Raw genomic sequence first — 13,025 nt, forward strand, 5'->3', positions numbered from 1 at the left:
CGGTATGAAATGCATTTTTATTAACTGGCTCAATGCTTGTTGGATCTTTCTTTTTTTTGGTGAGGTAACCTAGTGGAAATCAATAACATCCCCTGTTACCACTCAACAACTGTTGTTACTTTAAACGTAAATGTTTTTGTGCACCACCACCATTCTTGCCAGTAGTCAATTAAAGCTGAATCAATCTGTGAAAAGCATTAATTGGGCAATTAGAAATATGACAGTATGTTCATCCATTCTCATGACAGAGGGGTTACTAGATAAGCAGTGGACCACGCCCATGTGGATCAGGGGTAGATCAGGGGTATTCAACTCTTACCCTATGAGGTCCAGAGCCTGATGGTTTCTGTTCTACCTGATAATTAATTGCACCCACCTAGTGTCCCAGGTCTAAATCGGTCCCTGATTAGAGGGGAACAATGACAAAATGCAGTGGAACTGGCTTCAAGGTCCAGAATAGAATTTCAGGGCTCTAGATGTTCACTGCACTTGGGCTTTTGCATTCACCATTTTTCCCCATTTACTATAGCACCTACAGTGGGGGAAAAAAGGATTTAGTCAGTCACCAATTGTGCAAGTTCTCCCACTTAAAAAGATGAGAGAGGCCTGTAATTTTCATCATAGGTACACGTCAACTATGACAGACAAATTGAGAAAAGAAATCCAGAAAATCACATTGTAGGACTTTTAATGAATTTATTTGCAAATTATGGTGGAAAATAAGTATTTGGTCACCTACAAACAAGCAAGATTTCTGGCTCTCACAGACCTGTAACTTCTTCTTTAAGAGGCTCCTGTTTTTTCAGGTAAAACAAACAATGAAACATTGCAAAAACAAAAACCATTGACAATCAAGTCTCCAAAGGCTCATCATCCTGAGTTATTTCAAGTTTCTATCCTGTTCTTCAGTAATGGATAAGTTCTAGAAAAACATTGAAACATGTAGAGACAATAATATAGCTGGGCAGGGTATTGGATTCCATGTGTGTACTGTGTCAAGACCATAACATGAAGGAACAACACCTCCACAAAATGTAATATCTGAGAGGATCTATTCCTACTCAGAGTGAGTTGGAAAAATTTCAGTTAGCAGAAGTACATACAGTGGGGAAAAAAAGTATTTAGTCAGCCACCAATTGTGCAAGTTCTCCCACTTAAAAAGAAGAGAGAGGCCTGTAATTTTCATCATAGGTACACGTCAACTATGACAGACAAAGTTAGATTTTTTCCCCCAGAAAATCACATTGTAGGATTTTTAATGAATTTATTTGCTAATTATGGTGGAAAATAAGTATTTGGTCACCTACAAACAAGCAAGATTTCTGGCTCTCACAGACCTGTAACTTCTTCTTTAAGAGGCTCCTCTGTCCTCCACTCGTTACCTGTATTAATGGCACCTGTTTGAACTTGTTATCAGTATAAAAGACACCTGTCCACAACCTCAAACAGTCACACTCCAAACTCCACTATGGCCAAGACCAAAGAGCTGTCAAAGGACACCAGAAACAAAATTGTAGACCTGCACCAGGCTGGGAAGACTGAATCTGCAATAGGTAAGCAGCTTGGTTTGAAGAAATCAACTGTGGGAGCAATTATTAGGAAATGGAAGACCACTGATAATCTCCCTCGATCTGAGGCTCCACGCAAGATCTCACCCCGTGGGGTCAAAATGATCACAAGAACGGTGAGCAAAAATCCCAGAACCACACGGGGGACCTAGTGAATGACCTGCAGAGTAACAAAGCCAAAGTAACAAAGCCTACCATCAGTAACACACTACGGCGCCAGGGACTCAAATCCTGCAGTACCAGACGTGTCCCCCTGCTTAAGCCAGTACATGTCCAGGCCCGTCTGAAGTTTGCTAAAGTGCATTTGGATGATCCAGAAGAGGATTGGGAGAATGTCATATGGTCAGATGAAACCAAAATAGAACTTTTTGGTAAAAACTCAACTCGTCGTGTTTGGAGGACAAATAATGCTGAGTTGCATCCAAAGAACACCATACCTACTGTGAAGCATGGGGGTGGAAACATCATGCTTTGGGGCAGTTTTTCTGCAAAGGGACCAGGACGACTGATCCGTGTAAAGGAAAGAATGAATGGGGCCATGTATCGTGAGATTTTGAGTGAAAACCTCCTTCCATCAGCAAGGGCATTGAAGATGAAACGTGGCTGGGTCTTTCAGCATGATAATGATCCCAAACACACTGCCCGGGCAACGAAGGAGTGGCTTCGTAAGAAGCATTTCAAGGTCCTGGAGTGGCCTAGCCTGTCTCCAGATCTCAACCCCATAGAAAATCTTTGGAGGGAGTTGAAAGTCTGTGTTGCCCAGCGACAGCCCCAAAACATCACTGCTCTAGAGGAGATCTGCATGGAGGAATGGGCCAAAATACCAGCAACAGTGTGTGAAAACCTTGAAGACTTACAGAAAACTTTTTGACCTGTGTCATTGCCAACAAAGGGTATATAACAAAGTATTGAGAAACTTTTGTTATTGACCAAATACTTATTTTCCACCATAATTTGCAAATAAATTCATTAAAAATCCTACAATGTGATTTTCTGGAAAATAAATTCTCATTTTGTCTGTCACAGTTGACGTGTACCTATGATGAAAATTACAGGCCTCTCTCATCTTTTTAAGTGGGAGAACTTGCACAATTGGTGGCTGACTAAATACTTTTTTTCCCCACTGTATGCTATTTCCCATTCAATTTATGGCACCTGTCTTGGAGCTAAATGGTATTGTAATGTACTCATTGTGAACATGTGATCTGATCAGCCTTTTATGTTATGTATATGTAAATTAAATGTTATAAGCAGGAGCTGAAGCATTCTGGGAGTGATAAGCGTGTCTTGTTGAGGAAGTATCAAAGGTATTGAATTACTGAGAAAACAATAAATAATCAGACAAATCAAAAGGGGAGAAGCCTGACAGAGAGAGAGAGAGGGAGAGAGAGAGAGAGAGAGAGAGAGAGAGAGAGAGAGAGAGAGAGAGAGAGAGACGGACGGACGGACGGACAGTGATAGAGAACATAGCGATTCTGCTGTGGCACAGGCCGGTTATCATTAATAGTGGAGTTGGAGGGCTATCTGCTGTGTCCATATGCCTCTTTAGCATTATCGTATGTAATATGCAGAACTTAGATGAGGACTTCATTCTCTTGGGGTTGTTTGTCTTAGGAGTCATGGTGTCCTGGGTTCCATCCCCGCAAGGAACGATGTATTCCCGGCAATTAACTACAATATTGAAAGACTAATGAGGCTGTTGGTTGCATCCTTCTTGTGACATACAGTCCCTTACCAGCTTTATAACTGATCCAAACCGATGCAGGAGGGGATCTCCTCTAACAAATCATATTACAAACCAATAACAGCATAAACATTCATTCTTCACAGAGATAAGAATTTAATGTTGATTGGTATGGAGGTCTCTTGCAAAAATTATCATGGCAACCCCATCTATGAATTACACAATGCTAATTTTGAATGCTTCAATTCATCAAGTTCTGATGGGGGAATTGTGTGGCACAAAATAGGTGACAGTACTATGGAGCTCATAGACTCAGACGATAGGCTCTATCAGCCCTAGAGCAAGCAGGCTAGCATGAATTATCACTCCTTACCAGAGCCTGTACCCTGGACCCACCTAGCCAATGTCAGCTACTTACCACCCAAGGAGCAGAAACTCATAAAGGGCTGAAGTGCAAAACCATCAACCAAGCAAAAGGAATTCAACAGACAGTCCACTACGCAGAACATACTGGAGAAGTCAGATAAACATGTGAAAACTAATTCAGCAAATATCACTTTACAGAATAGGACTTTTTAATGCTGAATTGAGTATGGCAAGTAATATAAAATTGTAGGCAGAGGATGTGTCACCCTCTAGTGTACAAATGTGCCTGAGTGAAAATAAGTGTTGTCTATATGGGTTGCAGTCTCCTCCTTCCTCCTGTGTTGCCAGTAAAGCCTGAGTTCTGAACATGACAACAATTAGGAAGAAAACAAAAGCAACAAACAATGTCATTTTATTTTATTTAGAAATTGAAGTCCTCCCAGTTGGTATCACACATTGTCATCAGCAATCATTAACAGTATTCAGCAATGATAATTCAAATGTGAAGAACTGTGGTCCTCTGTAGCTCAGCTGGTAGAGCACGGCGCTTGTAACGCCAAGGTAGTGGGTTCGATCCCCGGGACCACCCATACACAAAAAAAAAAAAATGTATGCACGCATGACTGTAAGTCGCTTTGGATAAAAGCGTCTGCTAAATGGCATATTATTATTATTAACATGGGCTGATGTCTCGTTAGTGTATCAAACAGACCAGTGGGTGGTGGCCTTCATAACCATAACTATCAATTCATCTACTCAACTGACCAGTTCTACTTAACATAAAACTAATCTCAAAGCATCAGTTGCAATATGAGAGGTCAATACACAATAACACAACAGGCTTTAGCAGCTCATATTAATCGTTTGTCTGGCTGATGATGGTGCTGTAAACAGATAGGCATAGAAGGTCCGGAATAAGGAAGTCCCACCCAACCAGTCTCCTCCATCTCCTCTCTTTCTCTGATCCCATAACATAGGAGCTGCCAGGACTGGGGTTATCATACTATAACCTTTCAGCTTTGGGCTACAGTAATCATATAAAGTCCTGGAACACTACAATGGGAGCAGAGAGAGAGGGGAGAGAGAAGGAACAACCAAAAAGGTATCTAGATAGGAAAGAGTCTATGCTGTGTGAGTGGTGACAGACAGCAGCATTGGTCTGAGTGATTACGGTTGGATGATGGAGGGAATTGAGATCTACAGGATGACACAAGTTGGGCAATTCCTGGTCCACTTCTCCACTTGCTTGCCATCATAGGTGTTCTGGAGAGCGTCCCTGACCTGAAGGGGCATACACATTGTTGAGACCATTTGCGTCAATTTCACAACATTTGTGTCAATTTCAGTGAACAAACTGGCTGAAGTTGACCGTTCTGCAACTTCAGAGGAGAAAGCTTCCGGTACTCACATCCTTTTACATGGGGAAGCCACCTGTTTCCAGCTTGGAGAAGACCAGCACCCCGTTGATCTCCAACTCAAAGCTGCCTGCAGAAACAACAGCATCACACTTACAGTTGAAGTCGGAAGTTTACATACACCTTAGCCAAATACATTTAAACTCAGTTTTCACAATTCTTGACATTTAATCCTAATAAAAAGTCCCTGTCTTAGGTCAGTTAGGATCACCACTTTATTTTAAGAATGTGAAATGTCAGAATAATAGTAGAGAGAATGATTTATTTCAGCTTTTCTTTCTTTCATCACATTCCCAGTGGGTCAGAAGTTTACATACACTCAATTAGTATTTGGTAACATTGCCTATACATTGTTTAACTTGGGTCAAACGTTTCGGGTAGCCTTCCACAAGCTTCCCACAAGTTGGATGAATTTTGGCCCATTCCTCCTGACAGAGCTGGTGTAACTGAGTCAGGTTTGTAGGCCTCCTTGCTCGCACATGCTTTTTCAGTTCTGCCCTCAGATTTTCTATAGGATTGAGGTCAGGGTTTTGTGATGACCACTCCAATACCTTGACTTTGTTGTCCTTAAGCCATTTTGCCACAACTTTGTTAGTATGCTTGGGGTAATTGTCCATTTGGAAGACCCATTTGCGACCAAGCTTTAACTTCCTGACTGATGTCTTGAGATGTTGCTTCAATATATCCACATAATTTTCCTTCCTCATGATGCCATCTATTTTGTGAAGTGCACCTGTCCCTCCTGCAGCAAAGCCCCCCCCCCCCCCCACAGCATGATGCTGCCACCCCCGTGCTTCACGGTTAGGATGGTGTTCTTCGGCTTGCAAGCAACCACCTTTTTCCTCCAAACATAATGATGGTCATTATGGCCAAACAGTTATATTTTTGTTTAATCAGACAAGAGGACATTTATCCAAAAAGTACAAGCTTTGTGCCCATGTGCAGTTGCAAACCGTAGTCTGGCTTTTTTATGGCGGTTTCGGAGCAGTGGCTTCTTCCTTGCTGAGCGGCCTTTCAGGTTATGTCGATATAGGACTTGTTTTACTGTAGATACTTTTGTACCTGTTTCCTCCAGCATCTTCACAAGGTCTTTTGCTGTTGTTCTGGGATTGATTTGCACTTTTCGCACCAAAGTACGTTCATCTCTAGGAGACAGAACGCGTCTCCTTCCTGAGCGGTATGACGGCTGCGTGGTCCCATGGTGTTTATACTTGCGTACTGTTATTTGTACAGATGAATGTGGTACCTTAAGGCGTTTGGAAATTGCTCCCAAGGATGAACCAGACTTGTGGAGGTCTACAAAGTTTTTCTGAGGTCTTGGCTGATTTCTTTGGATTTTCCCATGATGTCAAGCAAAGAGGCACTAAGTTTGAAAGTAGGCCTTGAAATACATCCACAGGTACACCTCCAATTGACTCAAATTATGTCAATTAGCCTATCAGAAGCTTCTAAAGCCATGACATCATTTTCTGGAATTTTCCAAGCTGTTTAAAGGCACAGTCAACTTAGTGTATGTAAACTTCTGACCCACTGGAATTGTGATACAGTAAATTATAAGTGAAATAGTCTGTCTGTAAACAATTGTTGGAAAAATTACTTGTGTTATGCACAAAGTAGATGTCCTAACCGACTTGCCAAAACTATAGTTTGTTAACAAGAAATTTGTGGAGTGGTTGAAAAACAAGTTTTAATGACTCCAACCTAAGTGTATGTAAACCTCCGACTTCAACTGTATCTTCAAAACAATATGTAGGTTCAACCTTGACGGACACATACACAAAACAGGTGTGAAAACTGGTATTTTACCAAAAGAATAGGTAAATATTACAACATTTGCACAATACATTTCACTGTAACCACTGTGCTTCTGCATCTGCATTGCTTGCTCTTTGGGGTTTTAGACTGGGTATCTGTATAGCACTTTGTGACAGCTGCTGATGTAAAAAGGGCTTTATAAAATAAATGTGATTGAATGGGTATCCAGCTGACCTTTTCGTCCTACAAAGCCTGACACCTCCGCCTCAGGAAACCCCACAGCGACAGCCTGCTGAAGTTTCTTGTAGCGGGGCTCGTACCCTCATTGGCCACTAAAACAGTGATAAGAAAACCCAAACAGTGATGAATAATTAAAACAGCATAAAATGCCAACATACAGACTCAACCTGAGTGTTAAAAGGTATGGCAGTTGCCATATTTCCATATCATTTCCATGGTTTGCATAATGGAAATGTTCCATGATTTCCATAGTTTCCGGCCTCCGTAAAACAAACGCATCCTCCCAAATTTAAATTAATATAAACCTACCAGTATTCCACTCTGATCTGCACCACACCCATGGCTTTTGACTCAGATTCTTCTTATCATTTTACATTTTACATTTTAGTCATTTAGCAGACGCTCTTATCCAGAGCGACTTACAGTTAGTGAGTGCATACATTTTCATACTTTCTTATCACTCCTTTATTCTTGAATGTGCTTCGCTGATGTAAAGGTGTTTTGCCTGGCTGACTGAAGTGGGAGGAGTAAGAAACCTCAATATGAAAACACAATAGGAGCAATCGTAACCTGCCTCCTTAGTCATGAGTAAGTCTAAAAGGGTATATTGGAATACGGGTTTACTGTCCCAGGTAGGGTTGGGCCAGTGATCAACCGAAACAGACAAGTTACTACATGATAGTTAACTGTTTTTTCAGGTAAAACAAACAATGAAACATTGCAAAAACAAAAACCATTGACAATCAAGTCTCCAAAGGCTCATCATCCTGAGATATTTCAAGTTTCTATCCTGTTCTTCAGTAATGGATAAGTTCTAGAAAAACATTGAAACATGTAGAGACAATAATATAGCTGGGCAGGGTATTGGATTCCATGTGTGTACTGTGTCAAGACCATAACATGAAGGAACAACACCTCTATGTAATATCTGAGAGGATCTATTCCTACTCAGAGTGAGTTGGAAAAATTTCAGTTAGCAGAAGTACATAACTAGCTTGATGGCAGTGGTATTTTGAACTTAACGCCAGCCAATTCAGGAAGAAAAATGAAATTTAAATTGTCCTCAAATTCTATTCAATGTGGAATTATAATTTCAGATTACTTCCTGAATGTAATGAATTAAAATGAAATTGACCCCAACCCTGCTTAACACATTCACTACAGGAAACACTCAGACACACTATACTGTAGCCAGTCAACAGGGTTTGATCAATGAAGATGCAATGTATGAAACTTACCAAGATGCTTCTTGCTCCAAAGGCTCTTCTCTTCCTGCTGCGGTTGTCATGGCTGGCTGTGTTGACATTACAGCGTGGGTGTAGCCAACAGCACACAAACACCTGTTCCCCCTATAGAATGATCACATGACAGTGGTATTAGATGTCTGAATGTGAGCATCAACAAGAGAGTAATTACTGAGACTTACCTGAGTAACACACCTGAGGTGCTTTGTTGCCATGGGGATGTACTGTAAGAACAGTTCAGACCTGTGAATGAGTCAATACTCTAATAATAACATGTTAGTATGTTGTTACATAGCACTTTAGAATTCAATTGTTCTTCCATTCTTATGGAGTTGAGTAGTTATTACTGAAGTGAAACAAAGAGAAGAAAAAACATATGTTAAGTCATTTTGAACATGACACGTTAAGAAAGACAATACTAACATCTTTATACAGTTAAATAATCCATAATTTTATTTTGTGATAGAAGTTCTCCCAATGGGTATCATACTTGACAGCCCTGGGCAACGGGAAAAAAAATATTCAGAGATGATATTCAATAAACTGTACGCATAAACAGATGCTGATGAGGTGTCGTTAGTGATAGACAGACCAGTGAGAGATGGCCTTCAAAACAAATAAGGATTTATCTACTTGCAAGGTCAGCTCTACTAATAGTAAAGCTGATCATATATAAAAGCCACAGAGTCAATGAAAATGCATTATCTATGATTCAGTGGCAGTATACAATTGCGAATTCACAAGAGGTTTGGCTACTATGGTGTTTCTCACATTTCGGCTAAAGAGAAACCTAGTTCACTGTTAAAGACACTGCCTGGAATGCTCCAGACAGATTAGCTATAAAATGGACAAAAAATAATAATATATATTACATCCAAGTTCCGACATAGATATACATTAGTTTTAAAAATAAACAAAAGTTGTAATGACAGAACTGACACAGAAAAAACCCTGTAAAAAGGCTAAGTTTCGACCTAGTTTAAAGTGTCTCCATTTCATAGACTTTAGAACACATCTTATTAAATCAATTGACAAACATTGCATTGACAGTGACAGGTTTAAGCAGCACGTTCATCAGCATAGTAGGGTACAGGATACAAGTTGTGAAACAGGGCTTATGACGCTTAGAGCTTGTTGATATAATTATTTCCACAGAGGGCTGAAAATAATTTAGCTCCTTCCCTTCTTGAGAGGAATTACAACAATCAGGCAGTAACTGTCTGCCAGGCAATGAGGCTTTTGGAATATAACAGGGTGTTCCCCCCAACCTGTTTGCCCCTCCATCTTACGGTCTCCTCCCTTTCTCTGATCCCATAACATAGGAGCTACCAGGACTGGGGTTATCATACTATCAACCTTTCAGCTTTGGGCTACAGTAATCATATACGTCCTGGAACACTGCAATGGGAGCAGAGAGAGAGGGGAGAGAGAAGGCACAACAAAACCTTACCACAGGTTGTACTCTAAATCAAAGACAGCGGCTTCAGTGGTCTTAGTCCAACTCGTGTGTAGTGTAGTTTCAACAGAGAGTTGTGTGTCACCCTCATGCCCGGTTAGTGCAAAGGCTGAGTGAGTGATGACAGTGGCAGTGATGGGAGTGCACCGTCCTGTCTTCAGCATGCTGCTGTCAGGAGAGGGCAGGGTTGGAGGATAGAGGGAGAGGAGATCTACAGGATGACACAAGGTGGGCGGCTCTTGGTGATCTTCTCCACTGGCTTGCCATCATGGGCTTTCTGGATAGCGTCCATGACCTGCAGGGGGATAAGACATATTGTGTCAATGGTGCTAGTCATTGGCAGTTGACACACAGACAGTGTGTCAGACATTAAAATGCCAGCTTTGTAAGAAGTTAACAACTTACGTCATCTTCATATGGGAAGCCGCTAGTTTCAAGCTTGGAGAAGACTACTTTCCCATTGATCTCAATCTCAAAACTGCCTGCAGAAACAAAAGCATAAAATCAAGGCAAAACAATGTAGTCTTTCAGACTAAAGTAGAGACATACACTCACCAGCCAGTTTATTAGGTACACCACCCTGTTCACAAAAATGGTTAACTCCTACAGACAGTGAGTCACGTGGCTGTGGATTGCTATATAAAGCAGGCAGACCAGCAGAGGCATTCAGTTACTGTGCGATTGAATGGGCAAAACGAGTTACCTAAGTTACTTTGAGCGTGGTATGATTGTCGGTGCCAGGCACGTCGGATCCAGCATCTCAGAAAAGGCCGCCCTCCTGGGCTTTTCACACACAACAGTGTCTAAGGTTTCCCGGGAATGGTGCAACAAACCAAAAAAATCCAGTCAGTGGCAGTCTTGTGGGCTAAAACAGCTAATTGATGAGAGGTCAAAGGAGAACGGCAAGAATCGTGCAAGCTAACAGGCAGGCCACAAACAGACAAATAACGGCACAGCACAACAGTGGTGTGCAGAACGGCATTTTAGAACGCACATCTCATCGATCCTTGTCACAAATGGGCTATTGCAGCAGACAACCACACCGGGTTCCACTCCTATCAGCTAAACACAAGAATAAACGGCTCCAGTGGGCACGCGATCGCCAACACTGCACAATTGAGGAGTGGAAAAAAATTGCCTGGTCCAACGAATCCCGGTTCCTGTTGCTGATGGTAGATTCAGGATTTGGCATAAGCAGCATGAATCCATGTGCCCATCCTTCCTGGTGTCAACGGTACAGGCTGGTGGCGGTGGTGTACCACGGTCCAATCTGCAGCAACTGCATCATGCCATCGCGTCAGTGTAGACCAACATCCCTGTGGAATGTTTCCGACTTGAAGAATCAATTTCCCGAAGAATTCAGGCTGTTCTGGAGGCAAAGGGGGGGGGGGGGTCCAACCCAGTACTAGATGTATACCTAATAAACTGTCCAGTGAGTATATCGCTACACAGAGGAAATAATATATAGCTATGTCAAAATACTTCACATTAGTACTGTGTCCTTCCCAACACTGTACGTACCTGCATTGTCTGTAGTAGGCTATGTCGAAAGGACCAACTTACCTTGCCTTCCTACGAAGCCTGACACCTCCGCTTCAGTGAACTCCGCGGTTACAACCCGCGCGAGCTCCTGATAGCGGGGCTCGTACCCTCATCCACCGCTAAAGACAACGACAAAACAAAAACATGACTTAGTGATGAATAATTAACCCTAAAGTAGTTGGGGGAAATGTCCAAGCAATGTTTAAGGTAAACATTCACCAACTAACGTTAGCTAGCATAAAACACAGCCCGTTTCATAATCAATGTGTGGGTATTATCTGCGCTATGATACTGTAGCTAGCTAGCTAAAACGCATGGGAGCTGCTTAGAAAAAAAGGCGAATAATCCAATAAATGGAAAATAAACATACCAGTATTCGACTTTGACTTGCACACCCATGGCTGTTGAAGAAGCTAGCTAGCTTGCTAGTTCCTTCTTCTCGATACGCTGATTCTGGTTTGACCTAAAGACACAATTGTGTAACACAGATGCTAAAAAGGCTAACTAGCTAGCTAAAGCGTATGAGCAGAGAAATGCTTTCGATTGGTGTAAAAAGAGGTGGGAGGAGCGAGAAAAAGCAGGAAGAAAATACTAGCAGGGACCTGTTCCAATACTTTTAATAATATGCCATTTAGCAGACGCTTTTATCCAAATCGACTTACAGTCATGCGTGCATACATTTTTGTGTATGGGTGGTCCCGGGGATCGAACCCACTACCTTGGCGTTACAAGCGCCGTGCATCCTTTCCCTTTCTTCTTCACTTCTATGGGATTATTGATCCGTTTGAATGGCAAATACTATAGACATATAGGTGAGGTTTGGGGCGTTATTGATGACACTGCAATGAACAATCCAATTTACGTCATTTAGCAGACGCTCTTATCCAGAGCGACTTACAGTTAGTAAATGCATACATTATTTTTTAATGTTTCATACTGGCCCCCCATGGGAATCGAACCCACAACTCTGGCGTTGCAAACGCAATGCTTTACCAACTGAGCTACATCCCTGCCGGCCATTCCTGCTGTCTCTTTAACTGCAATAAATGGCTGGCTCCTTACTTATGCTGCATTCATAACCAAGTGGGAAGGTAGTATTTACCACATATAGGACTGGTACAAATCCAGTTGATTCAAATCAAATCAAATGTTATTTGTCACATACACGTGTTTAGCAGATGTTATAGCGGGTGTAGCGAAATGCTTGTGCTTCTAGCTCCGACAGTGCAGTAATATCTAACAAGTAATATCTAACAATTTCACAACATATACCCAATACACACAAAACTAGTAAGGAATGGAATTTAAGAATATATACATATATGGACAAAGCGGCATGGACTAACATACAGTAGAATATTATAGAGTAGAATGCAGTATATACATATGAGATGAGTAGTGCAAAATATGTAAACATTATTAAAGTGACAAGTGTTCCATTTCTTAAAGTGGCCAATGATTTCAATAGGCAGCAGCAGCTTCTAATGTGCTAGTGATGGCTATTTAGCAGTCTGATGGCCTTGAGATAGAAGCTGTTTTTCATTCTCTCGGTCCCAGCTTTGATGCACCTGTACTGACCTCACCTTCTGGATGATAGCGGGGTGAACAGGCAGTGGCTCGGGTGGTTAATGTCCTTGATGATATTTTTGGCCTTCCTGTGACATTGGGTGCTGTATGTGTCTTGGAGGGCAGGTAGTTTGACCCCGGTAATGCGTTCGGCAGACCGCACCACCCTCTGGAGAGCCCTGCGGTTGC

At 41.8% G+C, this 13,025-nt stretch overlaps 1 pseudogene across 1 annotated transcript; it reads right to left on the reverse strand.

The window, feature by feature from the left end:
• Nucleotides 1-8,698: 8,698 nt before the first annotated feature.
• Nucleotides 8,699-11,790, reverse strand: LOC311117889 (migration and invasion enhancer 1-like; annotated as a pseudogene). Its single transcript has 4 exons — nt 11,641-11,790; nt 11,292-11,389; nt 10,134-10,210; nt 8,699-10,023 (listed from the first exon to the last, which is right to left on the reverse strand). The product of its transcript is annotated as a migration and invasion enhancer 1-like (transcript).
• Nucleotides 11,791-13,025: the final 1,235 nt, after the last annotated feature.

This window comes from Coregonus lavaretus (genome assembly GCF_964263955.1).
Source record: "Coregonus lavaretus genome assembly, contig: HAP1_SCAFFOLD_1881, whole genome shotgun sequence".
Classification (NCBI taxonomy): domain Eukaryota; kingdom Metazoa; phylum Chordata; class Actinopteri; order Salmoniformes; family Salmonidae; genus Coregonus; species Coregonus lavaretus.